The sequence below is a fragment of the Clupea harengus genome, chromosome 6 (assembly GCF_900700415.2).
Source record: "Clupea harengus chromosome 6, Ch_v2.0.2, whole genome shotgun sequence".
In the NCBI taxonomy this organism is placed as follows: domain Eukaryota; kingdom Metazoa; phylum Chordata; class Actinopteri; order Clupeiformes; family Clupeidae; genus Clupea; species Clupea harengus.
Window position 1 is genome coordinate 613,123 of NC_045157.1, and position 13,320 is coordinate 626,442.

The window sequence follows — 13,320 nt, forward strand, 5'->3', positions numbered from 1 at the left end:
CAACACGATAGCCTCTACTATCCAACGGGAGAGGCTCAGTTTTGAAAGAGGTCTGCCTTTTGCACGTGCACCAAAGCACACAAATAGCTGATCCGACTGTCTGAAAGCTCTAGTGCACTCTGCGTAACAGCGGAGAGCGCGCACCGGACAGAGCTTATTCAAACGTTCCTCCTCTGCTGACACAAAAGTAGGAGGCGAGAAAACTGCTAATTCAATCACCTGATTGCGGAATGGGGTTACCATCACTTTAGGTGTGTAAGCAGCATTAGGTCGCATAACCACTCTGTCACCAGCGATCGAGAACTGAAGGCACGATCGGCTGACTGATGTGATGGTGGTCAAACTTAGGACTGACGAATACTGCAACTGCAACTGATTCTTTTATTCCTGTTCATGCACAAACATCACAGTTGGTACACAGCATCGTTGACAGGCAAACTTTTTCTGTCCCATTTAAACAACACATTAATCACGCACAAGTAAAACAGCGCACAACCAATTTAAACAACAATGCACATATTTCACACATATAACACACTATTGCAACAGCAACATACCTGTTCATGCACAAACATCACAATTGGTACACAGCATCTGCACCAATAAAATCAAATGACAAAATACATTCAGTACGGCAGTAGTTAGCTAGCTTACGGAACGTGGATAATGGGAAATTCCCAGCGAACTAGCTAGCTAATCAGTATGTATCATGATGAACCTCGTGGTATACAAATATGATAAAACTCTCTGCCCATTGGTAAAACTTCTTTACAAACAACAAAATACACACTAATCAAATAAACTACATGTAATATGTCGAAGTTGTCGACATTTATTGCATTCATCAATCTGTAAGTTTATAAATCATCAGGGTCATTTTGTACAGTGGACCTACCGTTGACAGGCAAACTTTTTCTGTCTAGTAACGGCAACTGTACACACATATAAACTGCAGACCTGCAGTACACCACAGCTCCAGAGGTGGCTCCAAAACACCAACATTATTTACAACTGAATTATGGCGAAACTCATTATATATACCTTATATTGTTAAACGGATTTTTCAACTCCGTTACACTGACAGGGTTTGCATGTCACCAACGCGTTTTGCTGACGTTAACGCCAGGAGCAGCGCAGTCTTTAAAGAGACAAACTTTATGTCCACTGTCTCCAGGGGCTCGAACGGAGGCCCTGTGAGAGCATGTAACACCACTAACAGATCCCAAGAGGGTATGAGGTGTCTCTCTGGCACCCTGAGCCGTCTCACCCCCGCCATAAAGCGTGACGCTAGCGGGTGACTGCCGGGAGAACTGCCATTAATGCCTGCGTGGCAGGCTGAAATGGCAGCCATGTACACTTTGAGAGTAGAAGCCGCCTTCCCCTCATCAAACAACTGTCGAATCCGATGCACAAACTCCTTGGCTTCACCACAGTCCAGATTATGGCGAGAGAAGACATCTTCATATTTAAGCACAAGATCGGTCAACTTTCCCCGCCAGTCTGCTGACACATCACAAGATCCGAGGTCCAGGTCTCCTAGGCCAACACGTACCAGTCTCTCCTGCACGGTCTCGACATCTGATGGAGCTGATGTGCTAGCAGGCTCAACAGATGTAGCCTGAAGAGAGCTCCTGAGCTCTGGAACCTCCATATCCTCCAGCGCAAGACAGGTGTAGACATCTGCAAGCTTGGCGTTCCTACGCAACGTGATTGGGCTGTCTGAGAGGTTAAGGATCTTGAGTGGAACCCATCTGTCACCCCAGAGAGGCGTCACTACTCTGGCAACCATAACGCCCCTTGGTGCAGAGTGAGAAGAGGTCGGTTCAGTCATGACGGTACTACCAGGAGATATCTTCACATTTTTAGGAAGGGTCCCCCACACAAGGTGCTCACTGCCAGCTGTCAGGGTAACAGCACTGTTGCATCTGATTGTGCCTACTTTGTCTGGGACCACATCATCAGACCAGCGCTCCAGCCCAGCTAGTAGAGAGAGGAACTGTTGAAGTTCGTGGTTACCGGAGCCTGATGTCGACAGAGCCTCCCAGTAGCTCGGATCTCCCTTGAGCTTACTGACTATATATCTGATGACATTGGAGCCAATGATTAATTCATCCTGTTGATTCTCCACAACAAAGGTAGGCACTGACACACTACATCCATAGACTTCCATCTCTAGATTCACCACTGATTTAGGCCTCACACGAATGCCACCACATCCAACAAAAACCACACTAGTCACCTCCTGACTGCTAAGAGAGACAACACCAGCTTCATTAAGCTTCCGCTGCGCTTCTGCACTTAAAGAGCAAGCCATTGAACCACTATCTAACATAGCGCCAAGAGTCACTTTTCCAATTTTAACAGGAGTGTAAAATAAACTGTCACTGCTCCTAAGCTTCTGTGTGTTTTGAATGATAACAGTCTCTGACTTATCCAAATCCTTAACATTATCATATAGCGCTGCAGCATCATGTATGTGGGAGTTCTCTTCAGGTAGAAGCCGCCTTCTCTTCAGGTAGAAGCCGCCTTCCCCTCATCAAACAACTGCTGTAGGAATTCTAGAATAACACCCAGCGCGCAGTTAATGGGGTCGTGCTGACGCGCAGCACACCACCGCTCAAAACTGCGCCACTTCAGCGTATACAGAGCCCGTGTTGATACAGCTCGGGCACTCTGTATTGTAGCCACCACCGCGTCCGACAAGCCTGACGCTATGAGCCTGCACCTTTCAGGTGCCAGGCTCTGAGACGCCACCACTCCGGATAGGGGTGCCACACTGTCCTGTGCGCCTGCGTTAGGAGGTCTCTCCGCAGAGGCAGCTCCCAAGGCTGCTGCACTGACATATTGACTAGATCTGCCGCCCACGGCTGATTGGGCCAGTGGGGGGCTATCAATATCAATTCCCTGCCCTCGTCCGCAATCCTGCACAGCACCTGCTGGAGGAGCGGGATCGGGGGAAAAGCATATAGGGGTACAGCTGGCCACTGGTGACCCAGCGCGTCTATGCCCAGTGGGGGGTCGTCGCCCCTTAGCGAGAACCAGAGCGGGCAGCAGGTGTTCTGCCTGTTCGCGAACAGGTCCACCTGCGCCTTGAAAAAACGCACCCAGATCTGACCTATCACTTGTGGGTGAAGGCACCAGTCTGCTGCTTGAGGATCGCCCCGCGATAACAGGTCCGCACCGTAGTTGAGGTGACCTGGTATATGAACTGCCCTGAGGGACAGGACGTGCCTCGCTGCCCACAGGAGCAGGCGAGTCGCCCAATGGTGTAGTGACTGGGAGCGCACTCCGCCCTGGCGATTTATATACGCCAAGGTCGCAGTGTTGTCCGTCCTCACTAGTACATGCTGACCACTCAGTCTGGGCAGAAAGTGTTGTAGAGCTAGGACTACTGTTCGCAGCTCTAACACATTTATATGAGACGCGGCCTCTGTCACAGACCAGAGACCGTTCACACTCCTCCCTTCGCAGACTGCCCCCCAGCCTTTGGTGGAGGCGCCTGTGGTCACCACCACGTGACGCGACACTATGCCCATAGTGCCCGACGCGGCGAGAAACCAGGGGGTTCTCCAGATCGCCAGGGCTTTCCTGCATCTGGAGGACACCACTACTCTGCGATGCCTGTCTGTGACTGCGTTGAGCTTCATAGACAGGTACCATATTTGGAATGGCCGCATACGCAACATCCCCAACGGGAGCGCTATGGCGGCTGACGCCATCATTCCTAACAGGCGTTGGCAGCACAGCGACGAGACTGACTGTCCCCGTCGGAACTGGCGCACGCATGTTTTGATGGCATTTATTCGTTCTTGAGACAGCCTGACCTCCATGGAGGTGGAGTATAAAATCATGCCTAGAAAATGCGTAACTTGCTTGGGGCAGAGAACGCTTTTTTCCCTGTTTATTACAAAGCCCAGTCGATACAGGTGCGCCACCACTAGATGGCCGTCCTGCACCGCTGCAGCCTCTGAATGAGCAGCTATTAACCAGTCGTCCAAATAATTGTATACGCGTAAGCCGCGTAGACGTAATGGGGCGATGGCTGCCTCTACGCACTTTGTGAATACCCTCGGCGCTAGGGACAGGCCGAATGGGAGTGCGTTGAATTGGTACGCTATTCCTCCAAACGCAAACCTCAGATATCTCCGATGTCTGTGGTGGATCGGAACGTGGAAATAAGTGTCTTTTAAGTCTATCGTGATAAACCAATTGTTTGGCCTTATAAACTGCACAAGCCTGCGTGGGGTCAACATTCTGAACCGTAGCGGCATGAGTGCTTTGTTTAACACACGTAGATCTAATATTGGCCGGTAAATCCCGTCCTTTTTGGGGACGAGGAAGTAACGGCTGTAGAAGCCTGCAGCTTCCTCCTCGGGAGGAACTATGCTTATTGCTTCTTTTCTGAGCAGGGAGACTATCTCTTCCCGTAGGAAGTGAGACTGTTCTCGCTGCACCACAGATTGTATCACTCCGCTGAATGGTGGAGGGGGACGGGCGAATTGCAGCACGTAACCCCTTGTGATTGTTTTTAGCACCCATGGTGACACTGCGCATGCGCGCCAACTCGCCACACAACCAGCCAGGTTGTGCTTTGAGTTGAATTTGTCGGGAACTTACCCGCTCATGGTCAATGAGTCTAAGCCTAGATCTACACCCACTCCGCCTAGGGAGGGAGACGAGGTCTGGGGTTGCCCCCTCATGTTTTTGAAAAAATTTAGCGGGTGCGATTGCACTGTGTGCATCGCGGGGGGAGTCGCACAAGCATGCCTGGGCACTGCGCCATCTGGGACAGGAGTTAGGACATATGATTGTGGTGCTTGTGAGAACCTGCTTACCGTGCTGGACATGATTTCCACATGTGAGCGACGGGCTGATTTCTGTGGAGGCGGTGTGGGCTCCACCGCTCCCCCCTGTGTGACGAGTGGCGGACTGTCACGATCAGGAAGCCTGAGGTCTCCCTCTGCCTCGCCCGCGGCGAGCGGAGTGCTGCCGCGGAGCCTGGGCTGCGCCCTTGGCAGGGCGCGCAGCTGGTTGCTGCTGTGCTGCAGGCTGCGCTGGAGGGCGGAAGGGGTGTCTCTGCCAGCCTCGCCCGGTGGACACCTTTGCTGGAGGCGCTGGCGAGCGGAACCCGCTTCTCTTCTGGCCCGGTGCGGGTGTGGTGTGTCCTGAGGAGGACGTCTCACCCGTGCCACTAGAGCGAGGCATCCAAGCCTGGAATACCTCTCTGCTCTTCTGCTGTTCTTCGAACTTGGCAGCCATTGTGACCACTGCCTCCCCGAAGGCGCCCTGGACAGAGACCGGGGCGTCGAGGAGTGGTGCTTTTTCTCTGTCTAAAAGCTTAGCCAGTGATAGCCACAGAGACCTCTGGGTAGCCACCGCGGCACCCATCACCCTCCCCAGTGCCTGTGATGTGCACCGAGTTAGTCTGAGCGACAGATCCGTCGCGCGACGGAGTTCTGCCACAGACGGGTGATCTTCCCCCAGCGACAAGGCAAGCTCAGTCAGGAGCTTTGCCTGGTAGCGCTGTAGCAGCGCAGCCGTATTGGTCGTGCAGGCAGCCTGCCCTGCAGCCAAATAGGACTTCTCTGCCAGCCTGGTGGTGGTGGTGCCTGGCCACCCGCGTAGGCAGGAGAGGCTTCTGGCCGAGGCACATCGTGGGGGAGGCGGGCGAGAGGTAGCCCGCTACTGCATCCTCCACCTGAGGAAAGGAGAGGTAGCCCCTCTCCTTAGCCATGTGGAGCTGCATGTAGGGCGCGAACCCCGGCACCGGGGCTCGGCCCGAGTAGGGTATCTCCCATGTCGCCTGCAGTTCCTCGTGCACCTCCTCGAAAAAAGGGATGCAGCTGGGAACTGGTGCGGCGGGGCCAGCATAAAACTCCCCGTCCAGCAGCGAGGACCGCACGCTGGGAGGGGGAGGGAGAGGGAGCCCGAGGCAGCTGGCTGAGTTAATGGCCCAGGTTCCGAGACGAGGTAGGAGGTGTATCCACCCGCATCCTAACGTCTTGGTTCGTCTGCATTACTTCCGCGATTGAGCTGTGTTCATCGGAGTAGTCTAGCAGACTATCATCATCCAGGCTGATGTCCAGCTCGAGTTCAGGCTGGACACCGCTTGGTTGAAGCTCTTCAGCCTCACTGCCCGCAGCCCCAGGGCTGACAGGCGGCGGAGACGGGAAGAGACCCGGGAACGGAGCTGCAGCTGCAAGGCAACTGCTCACACTCACCAAGTCCAAGGCTGAAGACGCGCTCATTCCTACGGGGGCGTTAGCCCCGGATGGAACCAGTGCAGTCTCCTCGGCGTCCTTGCGCTTCCAGAACGCAAGGAGCCTGGTAGCCTTAGCTAGCGGGAGGCTAGCACAGAACAGGAACAGACAGGGGCCTTGCCCGAAAGCGCGCCCTCTGCGTGGTCCCTGCCGAGGCAGGTCACGCACCGACGGTGGCGGTCGCCCTTGGGACGGACGTGACCGCAGTCGGGGTAGTGTCTGGCCATCTTTTTTCAATCTGAAAGTAGAGAAGAATGTTAAAACACAAGCACACTATCTGCAACGAACACGTTGTTAGCAAGCTAGCAGGCTAGTCAGAAACTTAGCCAGCCAGGCAGCCAGGATAGCAGCCACTACTTTCAAAATTAAGTTGAGCCAACGAATTTTGTAGTGCCCTGAGCTAGTGAGGGTTAAGGAACCCAGATAACTCACCAACCCGTAGAGAGCGAAAAACACACAAAACTCTTTTGACTGTGGTAGAGCGTTTGAGATATGCTCGGAGATGTTCACTCCGTCTTGCGAAGTTTCAAAAGAGGAAGAGATCTGATGCGTAATCTAAGATATGGACTCCTGAGGCTTGCCCTTTCTTTTACCTTTTCAGAGGAGCCTGGTTCCTTCTTCAAAGAAGGCCTACATATTCCTGAGAAGGCCTCTCTGCCTTGTGGCAGCCTTTCCACGTTGAAATTCTGTGTAACTATTTCTGTCTATTCAGGTGTTCCATGTTCCAGCATCAGCAGTCCAATTTTAATTCAATATTACATTCATGAGTGAGTTCAAATACAAAATGACACAAAATCCAAGCAACTCTAAGGGAACATTCGTTAGCCCTTGTTGGGCAGTGAATGACGTGATAGGATTCTGGTGGATCGATCATATTGGACTCTTAGATCGTTTATTTTCTGTGCCCTCCGTAAGGATTTGAGTGGGTATGTTTGCGCGAAAGATTTGTGCTTCGTCTCGTAGTGGCGATTCACATTGCTGCTTTTAATAATCGTCTACTCTCCGTCTACTGTCTCGTCTCGTCTCTCGACCGAGTGTTTATCCCACTCACTGACTCGAGTCGCAATGCTTATGTCATGACTTTGGACTATGATTGTCTCAGTTTGGGGACATTGGCGCCATCTGCTGGCCAAAGGACAATTGGACAGTCTTATCGTTATACTAGTGTCATTTTGTTACTCACCTGTGTCTCATCTACACTAATTATGTTACTCATCTGTTTCCCATGTATACTGTGATTAGTAGGGGTATAAATACCCGGCTAGGTTAGTCGGCTCATTATTGCGTCGTTTCCGTTTTACTCAATGAGAGTAGCAATCACCAGTGTTCCCCTAGGCCTAGCGCGAGTTAAGGTTGGTTCTTTGTGCAGCTCTCACGCTGCCTTTTGTTTGCGTTGCTTCCAGGCTTCGCCTCTCGTGCTAGGCTAGTTCACCTTTGAGAGTTACCCTACTTGGAGCAGGACCGCTCGGGTCTCGTCGGCCAATCCTCGCCTTTCAAATCCATTCTCAGTATCCAATCCAGCCGCGGAACGAGAATGGACCTGGGCCAATAGCGGCGCTTCTCTTCATACTCGAGAACTTGGCTTGAACTTGTGTGACGTTACGTTGCCAAGTTACGCAGACGCAAGCTCCTCAAGATGGCTGAAGCTACGACAACTCGTCAAAGTCTAAGTAAGTAAGTAACCATGACATGTTTTTATTTTTCTCTTAGACGGACACACGTTTCATTTCCATATTGTATTGATTGACAAGCCTAACTAACGTTAACGCTTTCACTAAAGATACGTGCACCGATGTAACGGTTACATTATGAACTAGATTATGCTACGTCTTATAACTACAACATTGTTATGAATGGAAACAGCCATGTGTAACTACTATAATGTTACTCTGAGCTGAAACAGCCAAACGGCCGAGTATTGGCAGTGATTAAAGTAGTTGTTGAAAGCTTGTATCAGTAAGCTAACCATCTAGTTAGCTTGCTATCTGTGTATGACGCCTGACCAGCGGTGTTAAGCATTGTTTCTCGTATATCATACAACTACTGTAACTGATCATGCATAATATGATTGCTATTGATAACGATAACGGTACAATAGTGTATGTTTATGTGCTGCAGTGTCTCAGTGTATTGTTCAAAGCATGCTCACATTCAGTGTTTACTTGTTGACTACTGTACCTATTTGCTTATTGTACCTGTTGTATGGTTCTAGTTAGTTAGCTAATAACATTGATTTAAATTATAAGCAGTTATTATAAATGTGTGCTGTGTATTTATTCTACATACACTTACTGCTGTAGGGAAAAAAAGTGCGCAATATTAAACATCACTGTTATCAAATTTCAGATCACAAGGAAGCTGACTGGCCGTGGCAGGGGGACAGCTCTTTGGATGACCTCCATTGGCAACGAGGTTGGCTAGATCCTAACCAGTGTCGTGACTGTGCAGGAGGGGCTGGGACTGGACAGGATGGAGTGATGGAGCGGTACCACCAAGCAGCTGTTCCACCCCCAGTCCTGCTATACGTGGACTGTGGCCGCTGCGTGAGTGAGGGGGCGAGTAAGCTGCAGACCAGGTACACCTGGCACTTCATGAGGAGGCGGGCTGTCGGCGGCACCACCACCGATGCTCTACCACACCTTCATGGGCTGCCTGTCTGCATGCACCTTTGAGTGGGATGCAGGGGACCTCGCTCTGTTGCGGCAGATGACGAGGGAGCAGCTCATGCAGGAAGGGGTGCTAGCCCTTACTGATCTTCTGGTGGACAGGAGAATAAGTAGGAGGCAGTTGAGCCAGTACTGCTGCAGAAGGACATGCGGCGTGGAGGCCGCCATCAGCCTTATTGAGGGGCTGCTGCAGGAACTGGTGGGTGGGGAACCTGACTGCTGCTGCCTCCAAGCTCCTCCCTGACTGCTTCCACCATGCTGCAGCCAGGTGTCCAAGCCTCTCCTGATGAATCTGGGTTATGTACATTCATAATTGTGTGTAAAGAAGTAAAATCACTGTATCTGCATTTTGTCCCACATCTGTTTACCAAAATGTGTCACTCATCAGTTTTTATGTTTTTTTTTTTTAATGTTTAAAAAATAATGTATGATGTACATCAACATTAAAAAAACTTTAGTCATGGAGGATTAGGCCATACAAAACCCCTTCCTTCTTTTTTTCTCTCCTTTTTTCTCTCTTCCGCACGCACGCACGCACGCACGCACGCACGCACGGAGAAATAGTGAATTGACTCACATAGCCGCAGAGCAGAGTGGCGCAGCGGAAGCGTGCTGGGCCCATAACCCAGAGGTCGATGGATCGAAATTTGTGTACCAAATTTCCAAATTTCACCTTCAGCGAGGATGATAACGTGGGGGTTGGATGATACGCTTAACGAAGACCTGGAATGATATCAGAACCACATCAGTGCTGGTGTCACACTGACCTCTATTATAACGCATCTTGTACATGATGCGTTACATCTTGTAAATTTCCCTCGGGATAAATAAAGTAACCATCTACATGAGGCTATTGCATCATCTATTTGTGGACTCTTTTCAAATATAGTAACTCTTTTACCCCCTTGTGGACACAACGAGAAAAACAACTGATGGAAGTTTTTTTTCTTGCAAACCTAAGTTACCGCTGACTTCGAGACATGAACCCGTCTGCTGAAATGGGGAATAGTCAAAATTAAACAAGTTTTAATGTTTCTATCTTCAGGAGGTGGGAGTTACGTGTTATTTTGTTCTGCTCAGTCTGGTTCTATCAATATCATCCTTACAGAAGATATCCCTGTTTTTTTCTGTGAAATTTCGGTCCATATAAACAAAATTAGGTCATAACCGGTAACTTACCGCGTGTCACAGGTGAGAATAATTGTGCAGTCATGCAAGAAAACACAGGACAAGAGAATTATGTTTCCGTATCATGATATAGATAGATACTGTAATCTAAACACTATTTTAAATTGCTGATCTTATCTGTGTGCGATTCTGATGCATAACAGAAAGGACAAAATGCACAAAATAATTTTTTGTATCTAGGCACCAGGTGGCAGTGTTGAGCCAGCTGAAGGGGGCATGCAGGCAGAAAAGTGAGTAATCTGCTGGAGCCTGTTCTCTCTCTTTGTCAACACTAATCGTTTGACAATCTGTTGCAAGTTACCAAGGGCAACAGCAAAAGAGCAACAGAACAGCTCAGTAGACGCATCAACAAGGTATGGCTGGTATTACCCTTTCCGAGACCAGCGGATCTGAGAGATGCTACACGTCACACATTTATCTAGGAGGTTAAAACTGCTTTTCATGAATGAGTGAAGTAGGTAGACTGCCAAGATGTCTCATGAATATTAGTTGTCTCATTGCTGGCTCGGATGGCCTTTTCAGACTTCACAGTGCACACTGCTGGGTCCTGAATCCTGTGCCTCTTCACAAATCCCCCAAACAGTTTTAAAACCCAAGCTACAAACACAGGCATGTCCGATGACCCTTGTCCAGCTCATGTGAAGCTTCTAAATCACACTCCTCCACCCCGACCCACACAAACACACTTAAGTCCCCCCGGACTCGTGTGAAGGTTCTAAATCACACTCCTCCACCCCAACCCACACAAACACACTTAAGTCCCCCGGACTCGTGTGAAGGTTCTAAATCACACTCCTCCACCCCAACCCACACAAACACACTTAAGTCCCCCGGACTCGTGTGAAGGTTCTAAATCACAGTCCTCTGCCCCGACCCACACAAACACACTTAAGTCCCCCCGGACTTGTGTGAAGGTTCTAAATCACACTCCTCCACCCCAACCCACACAAACACACTTAAGTCCCCCGGACTCGTGTGAAGGTTCTAAATCACAGTCCTCTGCCCCCGACCCACACAAACACACTTAAGTCCCCCCGGACTTGTGTGAAGGTTCTAAATCACACTCCTCCACCCCCACCCACACAAACACACTTAAGTCCCCCCGGACTCGGCTCTAGGGCTGTTTATTTTGGATTAAGGCTTTGGTCTCCGCAGTGTTTCTCTTCCCAACATCAGTGCCTAAGCTGCCGTCTCAGAGGAGCACAGGGGGCATGGCCGATGCCACTCACTGATGCCACTCACTCTGCCCAACATCAGTGCCTACGCTGCAGTGTCAGAGGAGCACAGGGGGCATGGCCGATGCCACTCACCGATGCCACTCACTCTGCCCAACATCAGTGCCTACGCTGCAGTGTCAGAGGAGCACAGGGGACATGGCCGATGCCACTCACCGATGCCACTCACTCTGCCCAACATCAGTGCCTACGCTGCAGTCTCAGAGGAGCACAGGGGGCATGGCCGATGCCACTCACTCTTCCCAACATCAGTGCCTACGCTGCCGTCTCAGAGGAGCACAGGGGGCATGGCCGATGCCACTCACCGATGCCACTCAAAGGCTGTGCGACTGTGTTCTCCGTTCACAGCGGGCCGTGTCTGTTTGTTTAATCGCCATGTTGTCAAACCTATAGAGCCCATGTCAGCCTGTCGCGGCAAGTCAACCTTTCGTTCTGGGAGCAGTTGGCAGAAGAGCTGAGGTTGACGAGAACGACCCCCCCCCCCCCCCCCCCCCCCCCTCCTCTGAGATGTCTTCTCTTCTGCTACCCAGCATTAAAAATGAATGAGGGGGGTTGATTTCACTCCACCTGTAAAAGAACACTTTTCCAATACGCCGACTCTTCATCCTGCCGGAGACTACCCTCAGCACCCCAGGTCTTTTTCAGTCTGCCTCCCCAAAATAGAAAGTGCTTTTCTGGCCAGTTACTACAAATAATTTGTGGTCTGACAGCTTGCCCTATGACTAGGAAAGGACATACAGATCAAATGCTCGGGTTGTGTATGTCCACTGAAAGAAAAAGAACAAAAACACACTTGAGGAATTGTTAGTGATTTTTGCGCAGACTTGAGTTAGTTCGCAGTGTGTTCGTTCACAGATGACATCATTCGAATGTGAATGGAAAAGTACTGTTTTGTCTCTCAACAAGTAAAGCTGAGACTGTAGTGAGAGCTGACATTGGGATCTATGTCAGATGTTCATACCAAAGTATTCTGTTTTTCATATACTTATAGTGGAACTAAAATGACTGTATATTTCAGAAAAAGAAAACAAAAGATTATACTTTAGTTCAAGCAAATGGCATATTCTAAGCATGTAAGTATTTAGTATTTTCCTAAACACCAAAGAATGACAAAGGTTCGCACATGAATGCCATGAGACAGCATCTTTTCCTAATCCTTGTGAACTACATCATTTTCTCTGGATGCATTTTTCATTCTTCAACAGCTGAATTCAGCATCTTTAACTCAAATTGTTCTTGGGAGTCAGTTTGTTCGGATTATCTGGGATCTTGAAATCTGTAATGACATCAAACAAAAGCGAGAGACACATGAACTGTACCTATGTGTGTGTGTGTTAGTATGTGTGTTTGTGTGTGTGTGTGTTAGTATGTGTGTTTGTGTGTGTGTGTGTGTATGTGGGTGTGTGTGTGTGTGTGTGTGTGTGTGTGTGTGCGTCTGCATGTGTATGTGTAATCAACTGTCACCACTCTGACAAGTTTTGGTTTTGTGTTTTGCCCATTGACATGATGGCAATAAGGTGGCACCCACTCAACAGGCGTCCACAAGATTCACACATGCACACATACAGAGATACATTTACACACACACACACACACACATTCACAACAGAGCAAATGCTGTTGTCTGCATCTCCACGCCAACAAGAGCTGAGAACACAGCGAATGAGTCACTCTCTCTCTCTCTCTCTCTCTCTCTCTCTTTCAAACTGTGACCAGCAAGGATGAAATAAACATGTCCACCTCCTCAATGACTGCTCTGTGTATATGCAGACCAGCCACACCAGGAGTGTATTTTAAACACACACACACACACACACACACACACACACACACACACACACACACACACACACTGTGGTATTAAACAGCTCTAGCACCATTATTTATTTTATCAAAGAGATTACATTCATGTATACTAAGACGGCGAATGAGATGGCAGAGTTCCAAGGCCTACAAGATACACTGAGAAGA

General features: G+C 49.6%; 1 long non-coding RNA gene across 1 annotated transcript; it reads right to left on the bottom strand.

Annotated features, from left to right (window-relative positions):
- Window positions 1-964: 964 nt before the first annotated feature.
- Window positions 965-13,036, bottom strand: LOC116220674. Its single transcript, XR_004163793.1, has 3 exons — window positions 13,021-13,036; window positions 9,181-9,184; window positions 965-1,077 (listed from the first exon to the last, which is right to left on the bottom strand). It is a non-coding gene; the product is annotated as an uncharacterized LOC116220674 (long non-coding RNA).
- Between the last annotated feature and the right edge of the window lie 284 nt (window positions 13,037-13,320).